The sequence below is a fragment of the Eumetopias jubatus genome, unplaced genomic scaffold (genome assembly GCF_037043125.1).
Source record: "Eumetopias jubatus isolate StellerSeaLion01/CBP00866 unplaced genomic scaffold, mEumJub1_p1.0 scaffold_1, whole genome shotgun sequence".
In the NCBI taxonomy this organism is placed as follows: domain Eukaryota; kingdom Metazoa; phylum Chordata; class Mammalia; order Carnivora; family Otariidae; genus Eumetopias; species Eumetopias jubatus.
The window spans coordinates 181,757,627-181,778,857 of NW_028274807.1; the positions used below are offsets into that span (position 1 = coordinate 181,757,627).

The 21,231-nt window shown below is 40.0% G+C and overlaps 1 protein-coding gene across 1 annotated transcript in view; it reads left to right on the top strand.

Annotated features, from left to right (window-relative positions):
* The window catches only part of FRMD4B (FERM domain containing 4B), a 215,988-nt gene that overhangs the window by 125,067 nt on the left and 69,690 nt on the right, over positions 1-21,231 (top strand). The gene's annotated exons all lie outside the window — the stretch shown is intronic.

The following is a 21,231-nucleotide window of genomic DNA, read 5'->3' on the forward strand; positions in this document are numbered from 1 at the left end:
GCTCAAGTCATGATCCCGGGGTCCTGGGATCCAGCCCGACGTTGGGCTCCCTGCTCAGCAGGGAGCCTGCTTCTCCCTTTCCCTCTGCTGTGCTCTCTCTCTCTCTGTCAAATAAATAAATAAAATCTTTAAAAATAAATAAATAATTTTAAAAAAGAAGTTTGATTTGGATAATTTTTATATCTTCTGTATGGCTACTTAATTTTTTTGAATATATGAGATACAGTTATAATAATTGTTTCAAAGCCTTTCTCTGCTTATTCTAATATCTGTGTCAGTTCTGGTAGGTTTTGACTGATTATGGGTCATGTTTTCCTGCCTACTTTGTATGCCTGATAATATTTGAATGGATGCTGGACATGTTTAACTTTTTGGGTGCTGCATATTTTTACATTCCTGTAAATATTCTTGACAGTTGTGTTGGAATAAAAGTTAATTACTTAGATGCATTTTGACTTTTTTCAAGTCTTAGTTTTATGATTTGTTAGGCTGACCTAGAGCAGTGCTCACTGTAGAACTAATTATTCCCCATTACTGAGGCAAGACCTTCCTAAGTAGTCTACTCAATGACCCATGAATTATGAGTTTTTTCTGTGGGAACCAGCTCTGTGTGAGGACCAGGTACTCTTCCCTTTCATCTTCTTGGATGGTACTTTCCCCAGCCTTGGGCAGTCTCTTTCCATGCATGCAATAATCAGTACTCTGCATATCTTCAGGATTCTCTCTGTGAAGCTCTCCTTTCTCTGGCACTCTGTTCTACAAATTCTATCCATTTTGGTCTCCCCAGTCTCTCAACTCTGTCTCCTCATCTCAGAGAGTCCGCCATGCTCCCTCTGTGTAATACCTTCACAGCCTAGAAACATTCTCATGGCAGGAAGTGGGGGCAGTCATGGGGTTCACCTCATTCAGGGTTCACTGTCCTTTGTTGCCTTTTATTCAGTGTTTTGAAAATTTTGTTTCATATTTATTGGCTTTTTTTTTAAGTTTTTTGGTTACAGTTTTGTTTATTTATATTTGGTGAGAAGGTAAATCCAGTCCCTGTTAATCCATCTTGGCTAGAAGCAGAAGTATTCAAATCAGAGTTTTTGGTTAATTCTTTGGAGAAAGTAAAAGGGCTTCAGCACCAAAGACTTTATTATAGCCTCTCTTTGTTGAGACTTGAGCTTCCTTAAGAACTCCAAGTGTTGACTGATAAGTAGATACCTATATAGCAAATGCAGCCTTCACTGAGTCAGGAGAAAACATTTCATAAACCACGGTTGGTCATCATCTCCTATGGGGAGAAGTACAATTACCCCTTGTTATATTTTTCACTATCTAGCTGGCCATGGTCCATTGAAACAGTTTCCTTGATTGCTTCTTTGCTCTGTTGCTATGTAAATAAAGATACAATGCAAATTTTAACTCATGATATTTCTCTCGTAGCTTTGTATGCTAAATTCTGTTGGTCTTGAGGAAGTCCTGAAAAGCAGAGTTCTTTTTAACTTCCACTCCTTCTTATGAATATCAGTTCTTGAGACATCCTTTCTAAATAGGAGTGTTTTATGACTTGTCAAAGAATTTAGAACTTTTACAAAATATAGTATTGTTAGGCACTATGACCTATGAATGTTATTGCAATAAATTTTTAAATTCAGTTGTAAGAATTTAGAGTTGAATATTTTCTAAGTAATATGCAGATGGCTAGTAACAAACAGTCCCAAGAGATATTACAGGATCCTGTAAATGATAAGATAATGGGATCAGGTAGCTGTGTGGTAAAGCATCTTTCAAGTAATTTCTAAGATATATGATAATTTAAGAACACCACACATAGGGAATATCATCTGAATCATGGACACAGGAATAAATAAGTTTTATGAGAACATAGTCTCGGCTATAGAATACATGTAGGTGGATTATTGATTGGTGAAAGTCAGCCACTGATGTGATAGCTGCTGTTAATTTAGGGCTCAATGCTGGATACGAGAGTGAATGGGGCTTCCTTCCACACTGTGCCAAGAACATGCTTCTCATCAGTGATGTGTTCAGCACCTCTAATCATCCACTACCCACACTTCTTTCTTTCTACCAGATAGCTGTCCCCATCTGCCAACTCCTTCCTTCCACTGAAGGCAGAAACATACAGGCAATGAAAGAGAGCTCTTATTTGCAAATACTGACAAAGCCACAATATCTCTTTGCTTGCTTGGTTAGTAAGAAATATGGCTTGTGATAAAGTTTCTTATAGTGGCTAAAGCTCTGCATAGCTACGTAAATGTGGATTCATATTTAAAAAATTCACCCCTGTGAGTATGTCGTTTGAAACACTGGGTGGTTCCCAATGGTTTTGTAAATATCATTGCCCATACTGTATAGCGAAGAAGCCATTGGTAGCTTTGTGTTAAAAGAAATATTGGACCTCATTTTTGAGTTTGGGTATCCCGGAAGAGTCTGAAAAAGGGAAAGAGATTTTTTCACTTTTGTTTACTCCAAAGCAAATCCCCATGTACACAGTGTGGTACGAATTGGGCATTCAGTGAATTGTTGTAGACTAATGCAATAAATGAATGGATGCTGTTGATGATGAACGCTTGTTTCCCAAGAAGCCCAGAAATAAACAAAACAGCTTGTCTGTTGTATCACATGACTAGCATTAACTATGAAATGTGTATAAACTTAGTGAGAAACTAAACATCTAAAATGCTTAAAAATTCATTTTCCAGGTATTACTGAATATCATTTAGTAATGCTATGGTAACTCTAATTACAATTTTCAACAAAAAAAAGTGAGTAAGAATGATCCTATCAGGGAGAAAATTCAATGTATAGTCTAATACCTTCTTTTTAAGAAGTCAAAAACCTGTTGGATTTTTCTCTAGTTATTGTAGATATCAATTAAATGTCAATAGTAATCTTACAGAAGACTAGTTCTGGTCGACTTCAGTTACAAAGCCATTGGTATATAGGCCAAAGTCAACCATGGCTAGAACTGAGTACATAAGAGAGTATTTATTTAGCAGTACTTTCCTTTTTGTGCCTGCTTCTTGCCAGCACCATTTGAGGCTGCTTATAACTGGAAATGCTCTGAGGATTTCTTGATTTTTCTCCTTGCCTTGCTGAGCCATTTTTTCCCATTTCGAAATTATCTGGTGAGATTGGGGCAGCATTTCGCATTGTGTGACCTTTGACTACTTTTATCAGATTTACAACAAACGCTCATTTTTAATGAGCAAACTCTTGCCTTCTTGCCCCTCTCCAGACCAAAGAGTCGGAATTGAGGAGAGAGATGGAAAGCAGCCTTTTCAACAAGATTCTTTGGTCATTTTCCTGAGCCCTTTAGTTGAAGAATCACTGGGTTTTCTGGGTGTTAAACAAGCAGAATGTTTAAATATGGGTTGAACCTGGCTTTGAGACATACGAATCAAGGTCCAGAGACAACTCTAGAAAGATGCCTTTTCATTTCTCCTCTTCTTTCCTGGCAGTTAAAACAGGAAAGCCATTTCCCCCTTAAGAACAGGAGAGCAGAGGAAGGTATGAAATTGCTTTCCAGCTCTGAGACTAATTGGAAGGAAAGAAATGTTTGCAGAGCCTTTTCTGTACATTTTTGTGTGTGTGCTGCTACTATGCTAAGTGGTACACATTTCACTGCGTTTGATTCTCACTCTAGCCCATGAAGAAGAAAATGTGTGATCCCCTTTTAGAAATAAAAGAACAGCGGCCCAGGCGGGTTAAGTTGTTTGCTTAACATCACAGAGCAAGGTGGGAAAAGTATCCTTAGAAAATTATACCAGCAAGACGCTGGGGCCCGTAAAAGCACCTCTGATTTGTCTCTGCTTTTCTTTGATCATTGCTCCAGGGAAATAAAAGTGTCCTCCATAACTTAGACCTCGGGGACTATTGTTACAGGGTGGGCAGGTCACAGCCCCTAATGAGTATTGAATACATATAATTTGCTAGGCGCTTACTGCATATATTCATTAATTTAGTTCTCCAAACCTTACCTAAGTTCTATTATTTTCCCCCATTTTACAGGTGGGAATACTGAGGTAGAGAGGTTAAGTAACATACAGAAGTTCGCAGAGCTAATAAGTGGAGGAGCCAGGATTCATCCCAGGCTACGTATGATGCCAGAATCTAGGACTTTAACCACTACATATACTGCTTCTGGATGGATGAGGGTTGTCTATCCCCTCCCCATGGGGGAGGTGGATCTGAGTCATCTGAAGTTTAAGCTCCTTCTTTCCCTTATTCCAAACTGTGTTGTACATACTCATGGTCTTAGGCCGTGGTGGTATAGATGCCTTCGGACACTAGGGGCCAAATGGCTTCCACAAGTTGGGCTGGGGGACAAAGCACTCATCTCCTTTCCGAAGGTCATGAGCACTCATGGAGGAACAGAACCTACCAGAAAGCTACAAACGGCCCCATGTGGGTCAAGTGTTCCCCGGGAGAATGCTGGTGTCTGAGTTGTCGGTCAGGTGAGGGCTCTTGAACCTGTTTGGCTTCCTTGGTGAGAATGCAGAGGGGCACACCTTGCCTTTGCAAAACAACCACCTGTGCCAGGTGGCAATGACGTGGAAATTCCGAAACTGATACTGGGGAACCCTGGCAGCGCTCAGCGTGTGGGCAGCGGTCCACCTTGGGCAGCCTGTTGCCTGCTAGGAGAGAAGGCTGAATGCCCAAAACAGGACTGCAGGTGTGGCCCCAGTTACCATTTCTGGAGGCCTCCATGACCACGTCTGACTTTAGTCACCAATGCACATTTATGACCACCACCCCTTTTTTAAAATCAGTGATTTGAAGACATGCTTAGAAAATTAAAATAGCGTTGGCCACCTTGTCTCTTTTGCTGTGTATAAAATTTTTATAAGGAAAAGGCAAAGCAAGTGGGGTTCAGGAGGTGCTCTGTGGGGGAAATCATGCACATGAACGAGGATGGCAGCTCGACCTTCCTGAGAGCTTCCCAAGCAGCAGGCCTTGATTTCTTTCTTTTATTAGCTCATTTAATCCTCTCAATAACTGAGAGTGTTGTTTATTATTGCTTTAACAAATGAGGAAATGGAAACATAAGTAAGTTAAACAATTTGGCCGTGGTTAAATCGCTCATTAGTAGTGAAGTAATCACTAGGCAGCCTAGCTCCAGAAACCATAGTATTTGCCTTTGATTCATTCATTTGTTCATTCGTTCATTCATTCATTCATTTAGTCAGTAAAAATTTACTGCATTCCTATTTAGGGCCAGCATTTCTGATGAGTGCTGCGTTATCAGTATTCTAACGCTAGTACCTTCCCATGGCCTGTCCTAAGTCTTAAGGATTCTTTCATTTGTACATTTGTGTGTAGATGTGTGTTGTGTTTACTTTAAAGGCAATACATATGATGATACTTTCTAGGACATAATATTTCTGAAAGATGCCAGGGACCGTGGAAAGACTGTGCATACCCAGAATTCACTGATGCATCTTGTCACTCCTTCATAATAATATAAAAAGCAGGGTGAGACATTTTCCTAACTCTGCAATACAAGAAATCTCACAAACAGAATTAGGAGTCTGCAATCACCCCCACACACAGAATACTGTACTTTACATCTACAGCTCAGGGTGCCCAGGTGTGGCGCAGTTGGTTAAACGTCAGGCTCTTGGTTTTGGCTCAGGTTGTGATCTCAGGGACTTGAGATTGAGCTCTGCGTAGGGCTCTGTGATCAGTATAGAGTCTGCTTAAGACTCTCTCTGCCCCTCTCGCCCCCTCCCTCCCCCTCCCTTACACACATACTCTCTCTCCCTCAAATAAATAAATGAGTTTTAAAAAAAAATAAATCTGCAGCTCAAGAATCTATCTCATGATCTTAAGCTATTTTCTTACCAAAAAGAGTTTAAGAAACTTTGAATATTAGACCACTTTCTTGGAAATTCACCACATGCTTTCAACATGTTCAAGACTTCAAGAAGTTCTTCAATATGCAAACATATGATTTTGTTTAACCCGATATTGTCCAAACTTACTTGCATATGAAATTTTTCTTTCAAGCAATATTTATTAATGGACTGCTGACCACACTTGTGAAAATGCCATTGTGGATATACACTATAACTCTACTGTTAAATAATAAAGCAGAAAGTGACAACTGTAAGCCTATGTTAGATCTGACCACAGGATAAAACCTAGGTCTGTTCTGATTCTTCAAACAAAATGTCTTTGGATTCAGTCAAGAGATGCTGACCTGGGTACTAAGCCAGTTAGGACTTCCTCTGCTCCAGGCAGAGCAGGAGGATATACCGTACCAAAAGGAGCAGACATTGGCTCAGGAACGCCCTAACAGATTTCACTATGTTCCCTTTTCTTTTCTCAAAAGCTCTCATCTCTTTGTACCTCAAATAATGTAGAAACACAAAAGAGCCAAACATTAGTAATCCTATTAAAAATTTGTTATTGCAAGACTATCCAATCATGTTTGTCCTTATCCTCCCTCCAGCCCCATTTCTTGACCGAGACCTTATTAGATGTGCCCTTTCATTAGTAGACTTGGCGAGAGCCTCAGCCCGGCCTCCCTAAAACGCGCTCTTACCCCACTTAGAGTGATAGCCCGTATTGCATAATGGTCTTAGCATCCGAATGCCATTTGCTTTTAAGTGTGTGCACCTGGAGGCACCAAAGCTCTTTTCAAAGCTCTTTCGAGGGCAGTCTGGCCATGTCCATTAAAAGTAAGAACATGTCTTTTCACCCAGTTGTCCACCAACGTTAGGAATAATCCCATGGAAGATGTTACTGAAATATGAAAAGATAAATATAAAAAGATCTTAAATAATTCTTTCTAATAGAAGGAAACTGGAAACTGCCAAAATACACTTCAACAGGGGTTCGTTAAATCAAGGACAACTCATTCAGGTGATAGGCTCCTGTGTGGCCAGCAGCCAGCAGCCCGGCTCTGCTCGACTGACATGGAAATGTGTCCAAACTACCTTGTCGCGTTTAAAAAGAATCAAGCTACAGAACAGCAAATATATACTGTGATTGTTGTTAACTTTATTATTTACTTTTATGCATGTAAAATGGAGTTTATACATAGGGAAAAATAGAAAAAAGTATGGCATAGCCTAAATTTCTATTATCTCTGGGAGTGAAGTTATGGAACTTTTATTCCCTAAGACATGCTTTTATAATTTTTTTTAACAAGAAGCTTGAATTATTTTAAATAAAAAAAATAAAGACAAAAGCAGTCAGCATAGTCACTGAACTTTACCTCTTTAAAGCTGTGTGAAGAGAATAAAAACATTTTGCTTATCACTTTCCCTCCATTAGAAAAACGCCCAGTCACCTTTCTCACTGGGCGAAGCCGATGGAAGTTGAAGATTCCTAATTGCTTTATCTAGAAAAGCAAAAGGTCTACTCTTAAAGACAATGGGTAGAGTGGTGGTTTTTTTCCCAATTGTAAAAGTAATACTTGGCCGTTGTAGAAAATTTAGAAAATGCAGGGGGAAAGAAAGGGATTGATTCATATGCCTAATACTGGGGCATTAATTGTATTATTCTGCCATATTTCTTTCCTTTGAGCATAGATTTTTCTTGGTTGAGATCACTTGCTGCCTACATTTTACATTTTGTTAGATTTTCAACTTTTCATGTATGGTGAAGCTGCTTTAATCTTATCTGGCCCACTTTTCTCCCTCTCTTCTTCATGTTCTTCTGTTTGGAGAGTAGCGTGCAGCATGGGGAAGGAGTACAGGGGTACTTTGCCATCACACATTTTTATTTCATTAAATATAAACTCACACATGGAGGATAGGGGCCAGATTTTCTCTGTGTCAGAACCCCTAGGACCTTCTTAAGTAAAAGGTTGTTAAGTGGACAAATAAGTGAATGAGTGAATGATTAAAGAATGAACAATTGGATAGCCCGGTCGAGGCATTTTAGGAAGTGAAATCGACAAGACTGCACCTCCCCAGTCTTCACTGCCTCCCGCCCCCGCCCGCGGCCTACAGGGGCTGTGGAATGCAGTGACTCTGCAACCAGGCACCCTTGGCTCAAAAACGTGGCCTTGGCTTTCACCTGGGCATGGTACTTAAATTTTTAAGCCTCCGTTTAACTGTTAAAGCAGGGGCAAGAATAGTACCTGCCTCAATGGATAGGTTAATATATGCAAAGCGTGTAGAACAGCGTCTGGCAGGCTGTTTTGCTGTTCGCCGTTTTGCTCTTCTTTACTACTGCCATTCTGTATCAGGCCCTTAGGAGGACACACAAGCCCTGGATCAGTACGGGATCCTCTTCCCATACTCACCCTGTGGTCAAACTGAAATAACTCCTCGTTCCCTGACCATCCCAGTCTTTGCCTTTTGTAATATACTTAGCCTGCTGAATGTCTTTTTCTCTTTTATGTTCTTGTTTCCCTGCTGGCTGCCTTTCTCCCTCCCTTCCTTTCCCTCTGACAAATATGCCGCTTATCCTCCAGAAATCAGCTCCAGCCCCTGCCCCTGGAGCAATGCTCCCCTTATGCACCATCACCAGCGTCCTCCAAAATAGTCTTTACATGCTTCTCCTGACTCTCCTCCCATTGTGTCGAATTGTTTGTTCGTATATCTGCCGCCCATGACCAGAGACCAGACTAAGTGCTTGGGACCAGGTCAGCCCTTGTTCATGCTATGGCCCAAAATCACTGGCACAGAGCCTGGCCTATGCTGGAGGCCCTCAGTAAACAGTGGTCAAGTGAGGAAAGTAAATGGAGTTTACACTAGCAACTGCATTGATCAATCTTTCAAAATGGGCTTGTGAAAAGATCAAGTTAAATTGAAAATCAGTTCTGAGTAACAACCATAAAATTAGACTTTTTCAGCTTTCAATCTTATTTTGTTTTCACTACTTAAGATGGAGTTACTGCTCCTAAATTCAATTTTCCAGTGTTGGTGCCGCACTTGTAACCTTGAAATTCAGTATACTGAACTTATTGGAATACAATTTAGACATCCCACGATCGGATTTGTAAAGCACGGGCGTCTCAGCATATGTACTGTAACCTTTGTTGCTATATTCACTGTAAGTACCTGTGGAGACATTCAGGAGAATCACTGTAAAATCAGCTACAAGGATAGGTGGACACACTTCTCTGCTCTTCAATTCAAACATCTTCTCTTGGAATTCCAAGGAAATAAGTCATCGACTTTTGATTGCCTCTGGGACAGAGGAGCATTGAGAGTATATGCAGAGGGAATCCAGTTAATCCTAAAACCTCTCGTTAGCTGAGTCTTCTGGCATTTTCTCCCACCCACACATTCAACCATACTACCCTGGATATCACTGACTTTTCTTTTTCCTTCTTACTAGAGCCAAGTTACCATAGAAGCAACAAAAAAGCAGGGATGGGAGAAACATTACAGAAATGAATCCTCCCCAAAGTTAATACATGAGCTCGTGCATAGTACTAACTATTCTAGCTGCCCGGTCATGGCAAAGAGATATTTTTTAAGTACACATTCATGGAAAGACCTGCTGCTATCCCTATTTATAATGTCTCTTTTTTTTAAGATTTTATTTATTTATTTGAGAGAGAGAGAGAGAGAACACTAGCAAAGGCAGGGACTGAAGGAGAAGCAGACCCCCCACCTGGGCAAGAAGCCCGACATGGGACTTGATCCCAGGACCCCAGGATCATGACCTGAGCCAAAGGCAGATGCTCAACCTACTGGACCACCCAGGTGCCCCCCTATTTATAATGTCTTAAGAGAGAGAAATGGTCTCAGTTCCATTTAACCTGACAGAACATAAGGCATACTCCTCTGTAACCAGTCCAATACTTCAGCATCACATTCCTGCTTCTTGTCCCAGAATCACTGCATGTAATTCACCAAACAACAATTTGAGTAGTCACTGAGAACTGAAATATATTCAATGTATCTGCTAACCTGGCAGTTTTAACATTTGGGATTTGAAGAGTGAATATATGTGTGTGTGTGTGTGTGTGTGTTTTAATCCTCAAGCTCTTTTCAGGATGCTGAAATAATTTAAAGGATCAGTAACAGAAATTGAATTTTGCAGGCTGTAGTTCTGTCTACACAGAGACGATCGTGCCTCCTCATAATAACCAGCCACCAGTATTTACCAAGTGAAGTCACTAAACTAAACATCAGAGTTGGTTTGAAGGCTAGCCAGTCCACGAGGAACAAAGAAATCTAATATCATATTTTAAAGGGCTATTGCGAGTTTTATAATAAATATTTCACCTTTTTCTGTTTCATGTGGTTTTTCCCTCTGTTTTCCTGACATTGAAATTATGTGCATCTTAAACCATGAGCATTCGGATATATGCCGCCTTGTACATTTGTGAGAATCAAGTTTTCATAACACATGCCAGTTTGAATCCTCGGGGACTGGCCGTATATGCCATGTCATTTGCCTTTATCACCTCCCTGAGATGGTAGAGGGGAAGGTGTTTGGTCCCCAGTGGAAAGAGCTGAGGTCTGTAGAGGTAAAAGAACCTTATCACAGAATAAATAACAAGGAAAATGCCTTCCAGATGACACTAGCCTGGGTAAATTTGCAAAGAATGAATTTTTTGTTCACTGATTTTTGGCCAGCACAAATAGGCACTCAAATATTTGTTGAATGCATTGAGAAGAGCTACTAAAAATGCAGTTGAAAAGCCTGCATTTCCTAATGGTGCCATTTGGCATGAATTATCTTAAAACATTTAAACTCAGCATTCGTACGTTTGGTAAAACATCATCTCAGAAATGAGCTGTAAGAAGAGCACTACACTAAATTTGACTCAAAAAAGTCATAAAAATAGTATGACCAATGCTTGGACAGAGGCAGGAGGAGGGAGATGGTCCATTCATCTGAAAATACAATATCTTAAATGTAGGAATGAATGAAATGACTCTGTAAGATGTTTTCTCAATTTATTCTAGAAATCACATTTCTTTTATGTTTCCTGCTTTTGAAAATGCTTAGCTTGACATCCTTGAAGACACACATCTTGGATTTCAAAAGGAATATGGCAAAGAAACTTCCCAAAACAAATGTATCCATACCAGATCTCTCTCTATATATATCCATCTTTTTACCCCTCAGCTATCTGTCATCTCTTTGTTTAACTCAAACTACAGCCAGATATATTTTGCCTTTCTGCAGTGTTACACATGCTCAGGAGGCCTTAGGAGGAGATTTGAAGGGCTATCTTTATATTTTTCCAAACAGAGGAAATTGAATGGAAGATTCCCATTTCATAAGGAGGCCTAATAGTGATGTTTTGCAATGTGGATTCATTAGGAAACAGACTAAGATATCCATTTCAGTTAAACCTGTTGAATGGGCCACAAATAGTTACACGTGTAATATACACTCTAAGAGTGTGAGAGACTTCTCAGCTAAAGGCAGTAGGTCACAGGTGCCGGCCACCGACCAAGATTATTTGCTCGCTCCTTGGAGAGACTGTCCAAAGTATGGCCCAATGCCTGACATGGCGGGGGGCGGGGTGGGCACTGAGGACAGGGGGTCCCAACTGCTCACTGTGAATCCTGGCTCCACCACTCACAGTCTGGGTGGCCTTGAGCAACCATCCCGTTGTCTTCCTAAGCTTCAATCTCCTCCTCAGAGGGCTGTCCTGAGGATTCAGTGAATTAATATACGTCAACCTCTTGGAATAGATAATTAGCACTTCAGTGTTTCTTGTTTTTGTTGTTGTTATTGACAGTATTATTCCAAAATTCTGTTACAAGATGTTTTCATTTATGAGAAGTACTTGAGCATTAAAGAAAAAACACAATTACGGCATAAAAGGAGAATGTTGGTGAAAATATTTTAAGCGTGGTATGATCTATTGGAAAAAAATAAATAATAATAAAAAATAAAAAATAATAACTAACCCAATCAAATGGATGCACAATAGTCCTGAAAATAAAAGTATCATTGCGTATTTACTCATGCAAAAAAAAAAAAAAAAGTCTAGAAAGGATACTGACTTTAGCAGAGCTTCTTTATTCAAAGGCTTAATTTTAATATCATGACCATAACTTTCTCCTGATTCATCCTTTCTCTCTCTACTCATCTTTTATTACCTTGCAAGCACTTTGCACTGTTTTTAAAAAAAATATGACTAGTTTTTCAGCTGAACACCCCACTACTACAAATTCAAACTGTAATCATAAATTGGTGCCAGGGTGCATTCAAGCAATTAGAATGCTGTAATTAAAGTCTGCTGTGTATGTCATCTTTATAATGCATACAGGTAAGTACAGAAGTCGAGAGCTTGGTTCTAAGTATTTACTTAATGACGGTTATTCATTTGTTCCGCAGTTGTCTCCCCTCGTATTTATCAGATGTGGGTGCCTTGGAACCTCCATGCTTATTAGCAGAGCCTGACCTATTTAGGCTTCCTGCCTTTCTTGCATCGCCTAACAATTTGGCCGTAGATCACCACACCTAATTTTCAGGGCAGTCTCATAAACATTCGCTCCCTTGCTTTGAAACTGTTGGTGCAAGAGTTTATAAAAAGGACTCAGATATTGCAGAATGGTGGAGCCAGTCTCTCTCGTATTTACCATGTGACCATCTCATTCTTTCTGGGCTTAAGAAGAATAAAGTAGAGCCTCAAGATCTCAAAATGGGCCGGGGGTGGGTGGGTGGGGAGAATAAAAATGAGAGTTGGAAGCAGAAAGACTCATAGTCCTGATATTTTTTGCAGCGTTATCTGATAGGACATTGTCCTCGAAATGTTTAGTGTTTTTTTCTTAAGTATAGATTAATTCATTAAAAATATTTTTTGATTGTCCACAATTTGGTAGGCACTATGTAGATGCTGGTGTACAACTTAGAAAACAGATCTCTGCCTGTGTAGAGTTTGGAGTTTTGTGCAATGAATACCCTATTTCACAAGCTGTGTGTATCTAAAATCCAGTTCCTATTCAAGTTTTTTTAATTGTCTCATTAATGTTCTGTATAGCTTTGGGGTTTTTTCCTGTTCTGATCCAGAGTCCAATCCCAGATCACACATTGCAGTTAGTCATCATGCCTCTGTAGTTTCTATAACTGGAAACAGGTGGCCAGTCTTTCTTCAGTTTTTCTTCCACTGGTACTTTTGAAGGGTATAGGCCAATTGCTTTGCAGAATGTCTCTCCATTTCTGGTGTATGGATTTGTATAATTCAGTGGTTTAAAATATGTATCGTGTTGGACGTGTCTCAGAATCATCTTGGAACTTGGTGAAAATGCCGAGACCCACACCCTGTCCTATTTCATCCTGTCTTACTTCAGTCAGCCTGGGCCTCTGTATTCTTCATTAGCTCTTGTCCCAGCAATTCTGCTACACACCAAAATTTGCGGGTCACTAGTCTAACATAATTTCCTTGTGGCAGGAATACTGCGTAAGTGATGGGGGTTCTCAGTGTTTCTTGCAAAGAGGCTGGCCAATGTCAGTATACCTCGGGGGGTTTTTTTTGTATTGAAAAAATGTACTTATTTATTTGAGAGTGAAAGTGAGCGAGCACATGTGCATGTGCGCGCGCGAGAGAGAAAGAGCACAAACGGGGAGAGGGAGAAGCAGACTCCCCACTGAGCAGGGAACCAGATGCGGGGCTCCATCCCAAGATTCTGGGATCATGACCTCAGCCAAAGGCAGACGCTTAACCGACTGAGCCACCCAGACACCCCATCAATGTATTATCATCCATTCTGCCATTCATTTTGATGATCAAAATGCTCCTATTGCTGTAGCCTTGGAATCAGCCATTTTTCCTTTCCAGGGAGAACCGTATTTAGAAATCAAGATCTGGTTTGTATTTAAACTAGTTGGAAGTTCATCCCAAGGGGAAAAAAAAAAGTGTCACCTGTCCACCTAAAAATAAAATGCATTGCATGAACCATACGTGGGCTGATCCTCGGGAAAGTGCGGTCTGCCTAGTTTCCCTTCTTTCTCATTTCCATTTCCGTATATTCCTTTGATTATCCTCCCACAAACAAGCACTAATTCACATGCTGCAAAACTTTCTCTTTCTCTTTGCTCCTATCTTCATTGTGATCAAGTTTCTGAGAAGCGGTCTGCCCAGATACTTTGGTCATAATGCTTATGTCTTTGAAACTGTGATACACACCCACAGAAACACCTGTACTTATTGGCTTTACTTGTAATGCTTTTTCCTTTTCCAAAGCATTTTTATATCTTGTTTTTCTTTTTGTCCTCAAACTCCGTGAAACATGTGAGACAGGTATTATTATTTTCCTTTTATGTTTTTAGAAAGTGAAGCCAGAAGAGCAAAAGACTTTCTGACATCTAACACCAACTTGTGTTTGGTGTTTTGAGTTTGCGTACTGAGTCCTTGACACATAGGACTTAGCTTACAGTGCCCATAGCTGGTGAAGCCTGGGCTGTGTTCTCATGGTTCAGAAACTCATTCTGAGTTGAAAATCAAGGCAAATCAACTGAATAGTGAATCAAGAAACACAAGAAGCATTCCCTTTTTTAAAAGGAAAGAAAAATACTTCCATCGACTTTTTACCTCACTACTCTTTTAGTTGATCTTCTACAAATATTATTGAACACCTGCTCTGTGCTAGGCAGTGTTCTAGGTCCAGGAGATATAGCTAGGGCCAAATAGATAAAAATCCGTGCCCTTAAGGATCTTACCTATGCGACAGGGGTGATAGTGGGTGGGAAGAAAAACAATAAAGAAAATAGATAAGGTGTGTAATGCATTAGAAGGTGCAAATAGGATCACTAAATACTTCATACAAGGTGCTCACTGCTCAGCTCCATGCCCGAAGGTGCCATGAGACCTTGGACCTAAGCAACTGAAGATGGAACTGTCACTAAGTAAGATGACAAAAGCTTTAGGGAAGGTCAGGAGTTCTGTTTGTTTGCTTCTCAGCTGTATATTATAGTATAACACACATATAGAAAAGTGCACGTAATGTAAGTGTGCAGCTCAACAAACTTTCACAAATTGAACACATCTGTGCAACTAACATCACTATCAAGTAACCAGAATAGTACCACCTGAGAAGCCCCTCACATGTTCTCTTCCAGTCATTAATCCCTCCACTCCCGTCCGTGACTTTTAATAGCATTTATTACTTTTGGGTCACTTTATATTTCATATAACTGGAGTCATACCACTTATGCTCTTTAACGTTTGGCCTATTTTTGCTCAAATTATGTTTTTGAGATTCATCCGTATTGTACGTAGTTTAGGCTAGCTTGTTCGCTTTCATTGCTGAATAGTAGTCCATAGTCTAAATATACCACAGTTCGTTTGCTCATTGATGGGCAATTGGGGTTGTACAGTACTTAGTTATTACAAATAGCATTAGTGTCCATCGTTTAGGGGACATATGTAAACATGTCTGTCAGGTGTTTACCTAAGAGCAGAATTGCTGGGCCATCGTGAATATGTGTGTTAAGGTTTGGTAGACCTTGCCAAAAAGTTGGTCCAGAACTAAGTTATAATCCACCAGCAGTGATGAGAAGAATATAGTTTTGGATGTGTTAAGTAAAATGTCTACTTCATGCAGTGCAATCAGATGGACCAAGTACATTGCAAAGAAGTACACCAAAATATTATTTGAAGACGATTTCACTATGTGCCTACAAAATGGAAATAAATAAGCTAAAACTTATTGGCATTATAAGCTTTGGTGAAGAAATTTAATGGTAGTCAAATATGCTAAAAATAATAATCTTACATAATGACAACCAGGAAATATAAGGAAAAAGGTGGTCCCTTTATAAAGGAAAATATAAAATACTGAGTATTAACCCTAACATTGGATGTGTGTGATCTTTATAGTATATCATAAAACCTTATGGTCACTATAAAGCTATTTTTTTTAATAAATCCACTTCAGTAGAGACACACATGGTTCCAAAGAGGAAGACAAATTATATATATATATATATGTATATATATATATATATACTTTTTTAAACTTGACAAGATTATTTTAAATTTAAAAAATATGTGAAAGAGAATGTTAAAGATTATTATGGAAAATTAAAGCACTTAGATATTGAGATATATTATAATGGAACATTGATGAAATGTTACAGAACAACACAAAAATTGAACAGTGTCCCAGACCAAAGTAGATTACTATAGATGTAGTAATATGGAACAATGTAAGAAGCAACATGGTGCATAGTGCAGAGAGAATGCAATGAAAGAATCTTTGAGCCTAGGCTTTATGATAAAGGCTTTATATTTGTCCCTCATTAATGTTCTAAACAGCCCACTAAATTCAATATTATCGTTCCCCATTTTGCAGATGAGGAACTGAGTTTCAGAAAAACAGCTTGCTCAGAACCCCAAAGATTCTTCCAGTGAGGGAGATGGGCCCCAGTCCCGTCTGACTTCACAGGCCGGGAGAGGGAGAATAGATTGAAGGATACAGTTTTTACCCAGTAGGCAACACAAAGGGTTAACATTGGTAGCTCAGACAAAAACTAAGTTCTCAAATAGGTAAGTGAACACAGGGTCACTTCACACAGGCAATAGCAAACAATAAGCAATTGCAAGAGAGAGACTCAAATTGATTAGTAATCAAAGAATTGCAAATTGCAACAATTTTGCAGTATTGATAGTTTTCCAATTAGCAAAAATAATTTTATTTGTTTGATGTGGCGTATAAAAATACATACATTTCCCTAAGATGGAAAAATTAGTGAGAGTGTTTGATATCTTTATCTGGGTAATGATTGCATGAGTGTATACACGTGCCAAAATTCACCACGCTGTGCACTAAGGTTTGTGCATATTACTGTATGGACCTCCATAAAAAAGAAAAAAGCACTTTAAAATATAGTCAGTGATGAAATCAGGGTTACTTGTGAGAAAATAAAAGTAGAAATAATTAGATACTGCCAAGGTTAAGGTTGGTATAAAACATTTAGCATGGTTAATATAAAGCATTGAATTTGAAACCCAACTTCTCTTAAGAACCACAGCAAAGAAGGAGTTATGATCACTTGCATAACTCACAGTGGTCATTAAGGCAAAAACAAAGCAGCTGCTCAGAGGAGCGCAGTCACTACTGGTCTTAAAAACCAGAAACTTCTCCCAGGGGTCCTCATGAAGGACTAGTACGTGATGTAATTATCTATATCCTCCACAACACACCTAGAGTTACTAAGATAATGAGGTTCTGAGGGTTGCTTCCTATATAGTTTCTCACTAGAAGCCAAAACACAAAAGCAGTTTTACCTTGGGACAAGACTTACGGTTCAGTTTTGTAAGTTTCTGATGCTTCTAGCTTAATCCAGGAATAAAACTGAGAGAATCTAGGTCACTGGTTCTCAACGGGGAAACTTTGCCATGCAGAAGACATTTGGAAATGTTTGGAGACAATTCTGATGGTCACAACTGGGGTGGGCGGGGAAGCTGCTCCCAGAATCTAGTGGATAGAGTCCAGAGGTGCTGCTCAGCACCCTACAATGCACAGGGCAGCCCCTACAAAAAAAAAAAAAAAAAAAAAAAACACTATCTAACTGAAAATGTCAATTACCCCAAGGTTGCAAAACTTGTCTAGAAGAACAAATGGAAAATATATATCGAGACCATCCTCCAGAAACATTACCTCTCACCACTAGCTTGGACAAAAAAGGACAAAGTATTGGTCCATTTACACAAGGGGAATGGGGGGGGTGCAGATGTGGTAGTCATGGCCTGGTTTCCTAGGGGCACCATAACCCCTAGAAGACAGAACTAGCACAGGGAAGGATCCTTCTATGGGCCAGCAAGAACTGCCTTGTAAGATAGTGGGTAGCTCTTAAGTGTTGATGTGCCACCGCCACCACCACCAGACTAATTGTATGAAACCAGTGAGTCCCTATCTCTGGAATTCTCTGATCTGGCAGATTCCTCCTCCATGTAGATGTGCCCACAGAAGGAATTAAAAAGTCTCCTGGGAGCTACATCCATTCACTCATCTGTGTGCTTATCACATCTGTTCTTTACCCTCTTTGTTTGCTGGCTTAGTGGTAAACCAAAGCGAGAGCATCTGAGCAGCATCCGAGTCTCTGCTCTTGCCAATTTTTGAGTTTTAACCAGACTTCGAAGTCTGGCCTGGTTGAGCAGTAGATGCAGTTGACTACCAATGTCGGGAAGTCCCTTTCTCTCTGTCTGTAGGCAGTGATTCTCTCTGGTTCACGTCTGCCCAACTTTGCCCTGAGACACAGTGGGAGAGAGCTTTCTTCCCTCAGCTCTAATTTGGAAAATCCCTGGGACTGTCTTTGGACCAGCTTCCGTTGCTTGTCCACAGAACCATGATTGTGTTTGCACACAAGCCAGTAGGGAAAGAAGCAGTTCTGAAAAGAATAGGCTCTTCTGCCCAGAAAAGGGGGTGGGTACTAGGCAGTCAAGACAAATAGATATCCAGCGCTCTGGGAAAATATGTCAGCTTTTTACAAACTTTTTATTTTGAAATTATTTCAAACTTATGGAAGAGTTTCAAGAATAGCACAAAAAATGGGGTATGTCCCTCAAACTAAATTCACCGGTCATTAACATTTTGCCACATTTGCACTCCCTTCCCTTGCCTGCAGATGTGTAATTTTTTTCTGAATCATTTAAGAGTAAGTTGTCCTTAAATAATTCATCATATCGCGCCTAAGATCAAAGACATCCGTTACGTAACCATGTCACAGTAATCATATTTAGAACATTTAACATTGAAGCTATACTGTTGCACAATGTACCGTCCAGTTGTACCAATAATGCCCTTTGTAACAACTTCTCTTGGTACAGGATGACACCCTGCATTTAGTTGTTGTGACTGCTTGGTCTCCTTTCCTTCGAAACTGTTCTTCAACCTTTCTTTGGCATTCATCCTATCGATATTTTTGAAGAGTATGGGCCAGATATTTTAATAGAATGACTCTCCATTTGGGTTTGTCTCATGCTTCCTCACAATTAGATCTAATGGTGTATTTTTGGCAGAGATACTACCCAGTGGTTTACTGGTACCAATGGTGAGAGCCAATTCTCACATCACTTCCCAGCAGCGTGTTCTGTGAGGTCATATTGGTAGTTTGACATCAGCTATGGAGGGAGTATTTGCACCATGGATATCAACAGATGCTACAAATGAGGCATCATCCCCCCTCCTCCAAGTTCTGGTTGTGAAACATATACATTTACCAACACAGCCATATATATAGGTGAAGTTGTGTCCTTCTCAATAAATACTATCAGGAGGCACATGATGCTGGTCTGTCCAGTTATTGGTGATATCTTATCACTTGGTTAAGACTGTATCTGTCTGGAGCACCTAGGTGGGGCAGTCAGTTGGGTAACCAGCTCTTGGTTTTGGCTCAGGTCATGATCTCAGGATTGAGCCCTGCACTGGGCTCAGCACAGAGTCGGCTTGGGTTTCATTCTCCCTCTGCCCCTCTGCCCTGCACATGGGCTCTCTCTCTCTCTCTCTCTCTCTCTCTTTCTAAAATAAATAAATAACTCTTAAAAAAAAAAAAGATTGTACTGTCAGACTTCTCCATTGAAAAGCTAGCATTTCCCCCTTATCGTTAAATTTCCCCAAAGAGAGATACTTTGTGATTATATAAATACCCTGTCCTGTTTCTCACCAAACTTTTACACAATAGTTTTTATTTCTTGAAAACTATTGCGTGGATAATTAGTACTATGATGACTGTAAATGATAATTTTGTTTTCCTCTCATTTCTTATACATTTATTTGTTGGTGTTCTACAAGCTACCTTTTTTAATAGACTTAACCCCAGAATAGCTAGATAATTAGTGATACACTTGGAAACAAGCTGACTTCCCCCAGCAGTTTGTGAGCAAGTGATTCATGTCCACGGTTGTGCAGAATAAGTTTCCATGAAGTACTACATCAATACAGAAAAAGCAGATGGGTCTTCAGAAATAATTCTCCCATTCTAAGTGTTTGTGTTTGATGATAACTCACCATCCCATCAACAGGAAAGGGGGCATTTGGAGTCATTTTTCAGTCTTCTCTGATTCCAGTTTTTATCAAAAGCATGCCTTTGGAAGATTCCTGGTGAGAGATTGACACCGGAGTCAGAAAATTAACTAGTGCATGGCGGAATGGAAAGAGCACTGGACGAGAAGCCCAGAGTCACGGTCGGCTGTGGGGCTGGGTAGTACACGTCATGTCCCCGATGCTCAGTGCCATCATCTCTAAAATAATATGAGTAATTTTTTCACTAAATTCCCTTTCAGATTCTAAAACTTTCTGTTATTCTCCTCTACTTGTGAATCAAAACCTGGAGTTTACCTCATTAGCAAGATGTTTTGGTCAACTGAGCTAACAAGCCAAGGACAAAAATAAGATGGCCAATGCGGAGCCTGAACCTAGTGACCTAGGGACTGGATCCGTAAAGCAGCTAAATTAGGCATGAGGGTAGAGCACCAAGACTTGATACTGTTTCATATTACCCTTGTGTATTCAGCCACATCATCTGACTCACTTCCCTGCTCCTCTTTGTTTATCCCTGACAGTCATGGAAACCTACGAAGGATTCCATTACTTCTCTCTCTGAGGAGATCCCTCTCTCAAGTGTTAGCTTGCCCAGTCCCTATAAGGTTACCTCCGTTGCCATAGTTATAAGCAAAAGAAGTCTTTTATCCTAGGACAGACAGCAATTTCTAAAGAACTTTTGCACTTCAGGCATGAAATTCCGGAATTCTGTATATGTCTTAATTGAATTTCACCATGCGAAATGGCTGAGAACGGGGCAAATAGTATTATTTCTGCTTGATCCAGTTTTGTGAGCTCCCTGCACAAGTCAGGTAACCTTGGCAATCAGTATTAGAATTCAAAATATGTTGCCTTGGATTTCCAGAACAGTGGATAGGAAGAAGGTGAGGTGTAGGGACCGAAGTATATAAAAGAATGTAAGGCTTGGCCAAACCATGGATTCTCCTGTTTCCCTGAACCAGAGTTCGGTAGGCCCCACCCCTCCAGCCCACCATCACCCTCCTCCACCAGAATTGTGTTGTGGCAACTTGCATAGGTGGAAAAAAAAAAAACAACCCACAGGTGAGTTGCATATTTGCCTCCCCACTCTTCTGGAGCTGTCTGAGCCTGGCACTTTGCATGCTTCAGCTCCTCATTTCGGCATTTTTAATATTTAATGACCCTTCTAAGGTAGAGAATTATTTGGCAGCATTCTTAAGAGTTTCTGTCTGAGGCCTTTTTATCTGCTGAACTTCCATTTACTAAATTGAAAAGTTGGTGTCTCAAATATTGTTTGGATGACTCACCTAAGGTTCTGCTGAGGCAAAGAGGG